The sequence below is a fragment of the Lathyrus oleraceus genome, chromosome 2, assembly GCF_024323335.1.
Source record: "Lathyrus oleraceus cultivar Zhongwan6 chromosome 2, CAAS_Psat_ZW6_1.0, whole genome shotgun sequence".
Classification (NCBI taxonomy): domain Eukaryota; kingdom Viridiplantae; phylum Streptophyta; class Magnoliopsida; order Fabales; family Fabaceae; genus Lathyrus; species Lathyrus oleraceus.
This window is the reverse complement of record NC_066580.1, coordinates 327422116-327432814: the sequence shown is the minus strand read 5'-3', so window position 1 is coordinate 327432814 and position 10699 is coordinate 327422116.

Sequence of the window (10699 nt, the reverse complement as noted above, 5' to 3'; positions counted from 1 at the left end):
TCAAACAAAGGAAGAGAAATGTGGGACCTGAAGTGAGGACCACGTGGGGCAGGATCCGACCCAGAGGTTTTGGAGTTGACAGCAGCTTTTCTTCCTCAAAGCCAGCCTCAAGGCACAAAGTTGAGGGCGAAAAGCCTTTTTTAATAAAGAAAGAGGGACTTCGATTGTCATCTAGTGATTTTTCATATACTGATTTTTGGCCTCAGGTCGAATTTCCTAGGAACGGAAGGAGTGGCATATACTAAGATGCCGGCGGGAATGGATTCTTGAGCCCCTTATTTACCTGGCGCCAACCTAATAAAAGATCGAAGTACCAAATGCTTAGGTCACCCGAGAGAGGCCTACGGGGCATTACGAGATAAAAAGCTCCTAGGCCGTGCGTGGGTCAAGACCAGAGAGCTACAGGTACACCCGGGGCAACAGAGCACTCACAGGCGGGGTCGGGGCAAGGGCAGCACGTCACGGAAGTTCTCAGCTTAATCTTACCGGCGCTATATCTTGGGTGCGCGATATGGTGGGACTGTCTAGCACAGAGACCCCCAAGCATCCCTGAGTTACAGCAGCTGGCGGAGGCAACGCAAATCGGGGAACCGGCAAGTTCTTCCGCAGAAGTCAGGCAGCTAGTAGACCACCTCAGTGAGCAAGCCAGGGAGGTGGCCAGTGAAGCTTCAATGGAAAGAACACCCAGAGCTCTTGCAATGTGGATGGCTGGGCTAACGCTAGCATTCGCTATCTCCATAGCGCTTGCTCAAAAGGTCCGGGGTTATACTGGTTATTAATACGAGCCTGGAATTTATGGGAAAAGGTATACTACGCAAGAAGAGCTCCTCCCCCCTAGATCTTTGCTTAGGAAAAAAAAAAGTCGAGTAGTCGTAATTCGAAAAAAATGAAGGTGGGGCTGGGCAGTAGCACCGAGATCTCATAGAGGAGGCATTTTTATCGCGGGCTCCCTTTTAGATGTGGATTTAGGTGGTTTTTTTTATGCAAGACGAGTGAAATGGGAAAAGAAAGGTGGAGGTTGACCTGCTTTGTGACAGATGTGGAATGGAGCCTGAATCTACCATTCATGTTTTAAAGGGCTGCCCCTGGGCATCTGGCATTTGGCTACTCTGCCCATTAGCCCTTCATACTCAACAGATGCAGGCTCTCTCTCAGATTGGGTGAAGGAGATGGGGAAGTGTCTTGATGAAGAGCAGCTGGAACTGATGCTAGTAGTTGCATGGGCTTTATGGAGTGATAGAAATTTGCTGCTGTTCCAGGACATACAGAACTATCCTGTGGATGTGGTGAACAAAGCAATCAGCTTCTTCTAATAGTATAAGAAGGAGAAGCTACAAATTGTGCAAACACCTATTGGCAGGCCCCACCCCATGGTGTTTATAATTTTAATACTGATGCTGCTATTTTTAACCAGCAAGGGATTGGCTGCTTGCTTCATCCCGCCCTTCCTTCCCTCACCTGTCCCACGCGCTCTTTGATGCCGAAAATCCTATGTTCTGAGTGACCATGAACACACTGCTTGAGACCCTTCTTTCTTGTGAATGGGTACGAAAGAAAGCAATTCTTCGCATCACTCCTTCCTTGGATTAGTAAACTACTATCGATAATTCGTGGAGGGTTCTTCAAGGGCCCTGACCGATAGGAATCAAGGATGAGTCTCTACATCTATCTTATATCTGTTCATTTAGGATTAAAAAGGCTGGCTTTAGGAAGACAATGAGATCTCAGACTTTCCTGAAAGCTTAGTAAGGGAGTCCTAAGTCGAATAGCCTTATTCAATGATTTTTTAGTGAATACCCGAAAGAATGGACAACCCACGGGGTCACTCTGTCCTTAAAGACTCATGTTATCGTTCACGCTTCCCGGCCAGGGATTCAATACCTAAAAGGCAGCTACATGTCTACTATTTATTCATACTTTAGAAATGAAGGACTCTCTCTATCCTGAGTTACTCAACCAGACCCGGACCTTACTCATACTTACTTCCCGGTACTCAAATCCGCTATTTCTCAACCGGACTCGAAGACAGTGGTCTAACCATTTCAAAGTCGAGGAATGGCAGAAGATTGCAAAGACTCGAGAACAGAAAGGGCATTGGCATCGGGGCTAGAAAGCAAGCAAGAAAGGAAAGCTAGAGAGAGATAGCCCTTTTCTAAAGTATATATAACCATTCTAAAGGCTTATAATCAAACGGACTCTCAAACCATAAGGCATGGGGTTCGCTTGAAAGTTAAATTCATGAGCTTGTTAACGGTACCTGGGCACCTCTTGCTAGCTGTTCTACCGCCATCTTTGATGGCCTGTAGCTTGATTTCGAACAGAGAAATTGCTTCTTTCTATTAAAGGATAGACGAGCACACGTACGCGAAAGAAAGCCAAGGAAAGAGCGGCCTTTTTCTCTTTTATTTAAAGAAGTAGATGCCATGAGGATGCCCAATGGAGAATAAGATGTCAGCTGGGGGATTCAAGCTCTATACCTTACCTCTCCCAAAGGGCAAAGAAAAGGCCGGCCTATAATCAACGCAAAGGGGAGCTCTAAGGATAGGATACAGGCAGGGATAGAAAGATAAGAAAGAAAGGCAAAGGTTCATTAGCTCCATAGTTGCTAACAGGTAGGGGCTGTTACTGGTCCGCAGATGAACTTAATCTCTCAAGTTGTTGAGCAGGAATGGGAACCTAGCAGATGCACTCATAGCTGATGCTAATGATTTAGAACATTTAAAAAAATATAGTATAGAAAACGACTCCAAAAAAGTAAAATGCAAGAGAGGTTGGTAACTAGGTTTTCGGGTCCTGACAAAGGATGGAAACCGGCTTTCCTTAATCCCGATAAGGGTGCGGGAGGAAAACAGCCAGATCTATGGCATGGCTGATAGATGGGGAACTACCAACCTCCACAGGAGCCGCTAGCTCTCTAATGAAATAAAGTCCCGGATGCAGTAGAGCTAAAATCTCACCGGAGGAAAAAACTTTAATTCTTCCGTCTTGAAAGCGAGTGAGCAAGCCCCATCCTCTTGGGAGTTTCCAACCTAGTCCTAAGGGCAGGGTTTGCGGGTAGGCAAGCTAGAAGCGACAGAGCCGATTCTTATCTTAAGTTTAAGTACCCGACCAGTAGTATGACCTAATCGATTTAGTTAACTTCATAAAGATACAGAATGCCTTTCAATTCAGGGGAAGAATATATGACAATTGAACTGAAAACTAAAATATCAGTCTCAAGGGAAGTTAGTACTTTCATCAGCCGAAGAAGGCTGAATATGATCAATAGCTTGATTTAACTCCAGCGAGCCATAGAGCAGCTTTGAGGTTCCCAAGCGGTAAAGACCATACAGGAGTTTAATGCTCACGGAAATTCCCACTTGCTTTGCGGGAATTGAAAGCCTCTTTGCTATACTAGCCCTTGACCAGTGAGTGAGCCTAGACTCTCTCTATTCGAGTGAGTTCCACTTCTCTTGAAGCGTAATACCCTTACTGCTAGTTTCCTATTCCCGAATCTAAGGGTTAGCTTTCTATCTCTCTTAAAGAGGGTCCTCGTAGCGCTTTCCTCTCACTGTTATTGCCCGGTACCCTAGCTAGATTAAAGTTCTCCTCCCCATTCTTTTAATGGTAGCAATGGATCCGGAACAACTTCTGACCGCTTAACCACACTACACTCAGATTTATTCAGTCGGAAGACTGCTATTGAATTAGCGCTTTCAAAGGGCGACTCCACTGCTATTGATAAGTGCAGCTAACCTCCCTCTTGTTAGCAGCTTCTCCCGTCTTTCGATCAGACTCTGAACACGAATTGTGTCAGAAATCCGCCGTAGGCTGGGCTCTTCCCCTATAGTATTAACCAAGAAGCGCCTATATAGTTCGCTTTATCGTTCGCTATCTGGTAATAAGGGGTGGGTTAATACGGGAATCTCTGGGGCCGCGGGGGGAACTTCAGGAGCATCAATGACAGGTGCTGGGGCATTGTTGCCTACTGTAGGCGGGGACGGTGGTCCGTCCACTCCCACCCCATCGCACGGCGCTATAACCATAAAGTGATCCCCCCACAAAAGATAATGGTACCAAAAGGGGAGTCAGATGATGAGGAGATTCCCACGTATTAAAGAGTGGGGTGAAGGCGAAACTAGTCAACACATTCTAATAATACCGAGAAGAGAATGGAGGAACCCACTGATGGAACTAAAGGGGAGGGGAACTATACCGGAGTTTACAGAAGCAATGCGGAGATAGCGGACTGAAAGCCCATTGTGGAAGGTGACCGAAAGAGTGCTGTTTTTGGAATGGAAGCTAAGAATGAAGAGGGGTCAAGTACCTTTAGCGCAAATACGGAAACCAGCCGCAGCAAATGCTAGTCAGATACCGTACATTCTAGGCCAAAAAGTAAAAAGTTAGAATAAACAAAGAGAATCATAAAGGAAAGGGAAAGGCAGAAAGAAGAGGCGGGATTCCTTTTCACAGCCCTTTACGTAGCGTGATGATCTCCTCGGGGGCTTACTTAGCCCCCATCCCCATTGTCAAGTGATGGAAGATCAGACTAGAGATCAAGCACATCGGACGGTATCTGAAGGGTTATCTTGGTATCAGATCAATTGAATTAGCTAGCCTAACCAAGGGATCAAGAAAGGTAAGACCTACACCAACAGAGCGAGCGAGTCTTCCAGTGAAGCAAGAGTATACACAGTAGGTTCCATTGGAGAAGGAGCTCACAAGCCGAGTCTCTCCGCGGAAGCCGTGGGAATTTCCTTTTTTACAAGTCTGGAAAGAAAGTTGGGACAGAGGCTTCCTTTCCTAATTCCAATCGTGACATCGGTAATCCCACATCCTGAGATAAAGCCAGTCTGATTCACGTGCAGAACCTTTTTGTCCAATTGCTTAAAGCTCTGTCAAAGAAGCATTCTATTCCCGAAAGTGCGGATTTGAGCCTAAGACAACTGGGTTTACTTACAGGGGTTATTCCCGTATGGATGTAACTTTTTTTCCGCTAGTCTGTCCCGTAGTTCAAGCGTGAAAAAGAAGTGCCACTAACCTTCCCTTCTTTCGATTTCGAGTAGGAGTTCAAACTAGGTATTCTGCGATAGGAGATAATCTAGGAGTTTATAGAGTTACATCCAATTCTCCAACAATTATCGTAGAGTGCTGTTCGAAATAGCTCTTGTGGACTGTAAGGTTTTGGGCATCGTACGAACCCTAGTCGAAGGTTCCTCTGCACGAAAGGCAATCGAGCTGCGTCCCGGCGAAATCTGACCCGATTCTTGCCACTCTCGCACAACACAAAGCCATCTTACGTTCAACCTAACCGGTGGCGTACTTTGAGGGGAGAGTACTCCCGTGCGCCCATACTGGTGTGGACCGTTCTTGCCTATTGGAATCTCTGGCTGCCGGTCTGCTTTACATGGATCCCTCGTTTGAGTGCTTGTTCTTGAGCTTCATCTCCCTCCATTTTACTATAGTCTGGGGAGTTTATTGGAAAACCTTTTCTAAATTTTAGTCTTCTTTTTTAATTTCATATACCCGCTCAATGGAAATTATGGGATTCCATATATAATTTTAATATTTCCCTACAAAGCAGCTCTCTTGAACATGAATCACCTCTTCCCATTGATTTTATCCTTGTCAAAATGAATGAAGTTAAAGCCATACCCGTTTCAAATTCAAAATTTTTTGAGAAATTCAAATGTTATAAGTCAGGAACGCTATGTGAATAGGGTCTTAAAGCCCTCACCCAGCAAGAAAACGTATGCGCGAGACTAAGGCAGGCTATAGGCTTTATAGCGTTAGGGCTTTAGTTTGATTGCAGAGAGAGGAAGGAACGATCTCTAAAATGGGATTCGGAGTCGGGTGACTAGTGGTGCGGTGGACAATGACGAGCGTGACTGGCGTTTGTCCCATACAGAATAACTTATAGTGGAAGTGAGGCGAGGAGGCAATAGATTCATCTTGTCATGGAAGATAGACATGAAGGATAAGGCTTTGTAAGAGTGACCGGAGGAGCTAATAGTTTTAGTTTAACCGCCCATGCCGATCTGCCAACTTTCAAGGACTTACTTTCCGCTGACACCTAGTTGTTTCCTGCGGCTCGTCTCACGACTGGGTCAAAGCGGGGTCCAACCAATCTACGCATAGAATAAAGCAATCGGCAACCGAAACAAGATAAACCGCTCGAAAAAAAGTAAAGCACTCTGATAGCACAGGCCCTGTTTAAGCTTCGATCAAAGCAATCAGGTATGGTGGCTTAGGAGTTTGAGTCGTATTATCAATCTTAGCCAGCACGAAAAGGGCAGAACCTAATCAACAAAAAAGAATAAACGAATAGAAAGAGGGGGTTTACCTATGAATGTAGTTCTTCTTTAGTCATTCCCTAACCTTTTCTCATATTAGCGTAAGCTACCGTTTAATATGAATAAAGAATTTTCTTTCCGAACCTAAGGCTAATAGCTCCCGTGCTGCTTTTGACTCGAATCCGAAGCTGTGGTATGGGTGTCCCGTGGATGCGCCTGCGAGTGAAGCAATGAGAATTGTTGATTCATTTTACACATGGAGAAGGGAATCGAAGATGGATGGAATTTCTTCAATTCAAAATATCCATTGCGTTCTTTTCTATTAATATTAAAGCTTGGTCACCAGAATGTTAATTGAAGAAATGTCTTCCCCGTGGCCAGAGTAAAGTGTTTGCTATTCCAAAGGGTGCTTCTCTGATCTTCAAGCTTTCCCGTGGTGCGCAAATGAAACTATTTTCTTGCCTTCACCCGGCCGATTAGTAAAGATTCCGGCTTCTCAATCGATTGCGTTTCGTATTATAAGATCAGGGGAAAAAGGCATCCATTCAAACAGCTCCCATTCCTATGTTGACACCAAGAGAAAGCCTAAGAGAAGAACATGCTACCAGTCCTAGCTGGCACCGATGCCAAGGGAAAGCATTTCAAGAAGAGACAACCAGTACGCCTACTTAGCAATTCCTCGTAAATAAAGATGCCGAAAGTCAGACAATAGATAGAGAGTCTCAGATCATAAGTAGTTCTTTGAAATAGAAAATAGGGACCTTTTTCACCGACATAGTCAGAAGCTATGGATGTTGAAAACGCACAAGCGAAGCGCCTTAGTCAGCGGAAGGGAAGAAGTCACCCTCAATTCGATCTAGCAAGAAATGCTTTACCGATAAAGTCAAGCGAGAGACAGTAGATTCCTTCTTAGGGTTCCAATAAATTCGACTAGTGCAAAGAAAGATGCAGTATCCAGTTGTAGAGCGACGCAGCAGAGGGAAGTTGGCACGATTTGTAATCCCTAGGGTATCGATGTCGGAGAAGGGGATCACTCAATGCTGCTACAGGCACTCATGAGTTCGGATTGGGTAGCGTGAAGGAGATAATAGAAGGAACCGCCGAAAGTCGTTCAGTTTTACCAGGTCTTCCTGAGTACAAATCTCCTCATCCAATAGCATTCTTAGTTAGTACCATTCTTATAAGCCTGTTTTTGACGAGTGAAGCGGCTAGGCTACATGCTTAGCCTAGTATTCCCGGATTGGTATTGGATAAGAAAGATTCCGCTTTCTTCCCACTCATGAAGCATGCAGAACAATAAAGTGGGGGGAGGGCTTCTGTGGAAAAAGGGGAAGTTTGGGACGAGAGGGACTAAAATAGTAGTCACCAAACCCAAAGAAATTTTACTATGTTAAGGCGAATTGATAATTAAAGGTACTTCCATGTGTATAAAAGCACAAGGGGAGGAGGCCCCTAGTCCAAGTATCATAGCATAGGAGGGTGAACTTGGGCTGGGGGGAAGGGGAAGTGGTCCTATCCGATGTGGGTGTGCCAGAGGCTACGGTTTTAGCTTATTTGAAAGTAAAGTCTAAAGTGTGCCTCTCTTCTCGTGAAAGGGAGCTAGCGGTACCGGAAAAACTTCCTTCACTTCAGGCTAGCTACAATTGGCATATCCACCACTTGAATGATTCTAGACGTTTTACAGCAAGAGAAAGCAAGCAAGAAAACGACACTAAACAAGCAATAATACTGAAGAAGTGGTCACCCACCGCTTAGGCGGGAATCCATAGCTATAGTGGGGAGCCTGTCTCACCTCACTGGGAGTCAGTTACAACAAGATTGAAACTAGAACTGCGGAACGGACTGAACCAAAGGCTCTTCCCGGGAAGCGACTAGTTAGTTGAGAACCCTCTGCTTCTGACCCACGTAAGTTGCATGGTCACCTTCCTCATCCCCTTTTTGAACTCCTGCAACTGATCTCCCACTCGGGAAGTTCAACTAAAGGCAAGGCAAGGTTTTCAAACTAAATTGTCCGAGAAGATCTTATTCTTAGGACTTAAAATCATTCCCCTGCTGTAGCCCTTTCAAACTAACCCTATCCCGTCGCTTTCTCATATGAGATAAAAGCACTCTCTCATTATTGCTAATTAAGTGGCTCTCTCACTTGACGAAGCGCGCAAGCAATTTATCTTCTCTTTCTAGTAGGGCTAGGAGTTACTGAACAGCCACCCTAACCTGGTCGGTGTGTGGGAATGACTTAAGGCTAAAGAAAATTTTCTTTAGCTCTACGGATGACTAACAAGGCAGGATCCTTGCGGGTGACTGCCGAGCAGCAGCACTGCTCGCCCTGGCATAGCCGTATGATTTCGTCACACACAGATTGTATTGTCTGTCTGGACTGTCTAATCCCGGCTTGTAATGGCATCAGGGCTAAAGCACATACATATGGAGAGGTGCAAGGATGTGCACTAGATTCTGATTTACTTACCAAAATCTACCAGCGGTCTTTTCGGTATGGTACGAATGAAGATTTTTCAACCCGTATGGCCGAGCTTCCTGTAATACCATCAAATTTGGGGGTCTCACTCCTATAAACATATGCATATGGATCTGTCTCTACGACCTTAGCCTTCAAAGCTTTCCGGTTCTATTCCTTTTTTGAATAAAGGCTTGTTATCGACGAATAAGCTCCTTAGACTTTGCCCTAAAAGCTCATCCTAAGGAAAGTCGTTTTCACTCGGGACTTCTTTCTATGCTAGCATGCTTCTACTTCTATTCTTGATCTGGATTCTTAAACCTTTATTCTAAGATAAGATGCCAGTCTATAAATCCGTACTTGTTGACTAAAAGACTTTCGGCGGATTTAGAATCAATCAATCCCATCCGTCTATTAGTTCAAGCGTATTCTCTAACAGCGGATTCTTGCTAACAGAAAGATAACCGCCTATTCTATCAAGCAGTCAATTCAATAACAGACGATTTGCTGCAAAGAGACGATTCGGTGCGCATTTCATGCTACTCCACGGTGGCTAGCTTTCCTGCTTCTGTGCTTGCTATTAATTCCTAGATGCGCGTAATCGTCTTCTGAGGAGATATCTTTTCTTTATGTGTTATAATACGAAAAAAGGTGAATTCTACTTAAGAAGAAGTCTTATTTTAAAAAATACACAAACCCTTATTTGTTAAATGAATGAATTATCAAACACTTAATTGAATAAGTTCAGGGCTAACAGTCTTAATAAAGCCAATAGTCGCCCCTGATTCGGATGTTACGATAAATCTGTCCTCTGATTCTGATGCCGCAGAAGAGAAGGGAAACCCTGACCGAAGGTAGCACATAAGACGATGTGTAAAGCGTATAGCCAGCCGATGTAATCGAATCCTTCTGTTCCTAAGGGAAGGGGCTTACTCATATATATATAATATAATATAAAAAAGAAAGTTTGCACTTAATCTATTAAGGCCAATCTTCTGATCTTCAACTATTCTCACCCCTCGGAGTCTAAAAAAAAAGATGTGTATCTTGCTATTGGTATCAATCGGTCCTCTCTTTCCTTTTGGTGGCGCATGCTTAGATTACCCTTATTCTTCATCTTCTCTACCCTTCGGTTGCTTAGGGCGCCCAGAGGGATTCGCCTCTAGGAGAATAGTTATTGATCACATAGCTTGGGTACTAGAAGTTGCTGATCGTATCATTCGGGCAGAGCCTGGGTCCCTTAGTATTATGTATAGCGCAGCTCCCTCTTTCTTTTGCTAGTTTTGTTCCGATCGATGAAGGAAACCCTTCTCTTACTGGAGCGCGCGGATTCGTTTTCATATTTTACTGGGATCGGTCCTAAGGCGCGTGCTTCAATATTGTCTTGATTGGCAGTCGCTCTTCTGTATTTTAAATCTTCAGAGATACCCTCAGAGTTCTGTCCTGAATGGGAGGGTTTTTGAGTCAAGAAGAAGAAAAAGACAGTCCCACAAAGGAATCTTGGACAATGGGCACAAGTCTTTATTAAAGAATTAGTATCTCCATTATAATAAGCATTTCTATCAGCTCTGCTCTTTTGTCTCCTGAATATCATCTCGAGACCCAAACTACGAGATCCGGATTGGAACCAACGCATATTGATTCAAAGCTTATGGCCCTTCAATACAACCCCCCTCTGTATAAAACCTTAAGTGAGCGGTGCGAGTCTACAATCGCTTGGCTGACTCGCTAGCCCTTATGGAATAAATACTCAGCCGCTCTAGTACACATGCTAGTACACCGAAGCACAGAGTCGCTTGTCATCGAGAGATTGGACATCCCAGCCACAGCACAGAGAGCCCTTCCGTCGAACGGGACTCATTCATCTTCTTGGATGAAGACTATCGAGAGTTGGAACATGATGAACTATCACCAGTCAAGATTACGAGGACGATGGGAACCTTGGTATTATGATTTCTACAATTACCTCAAG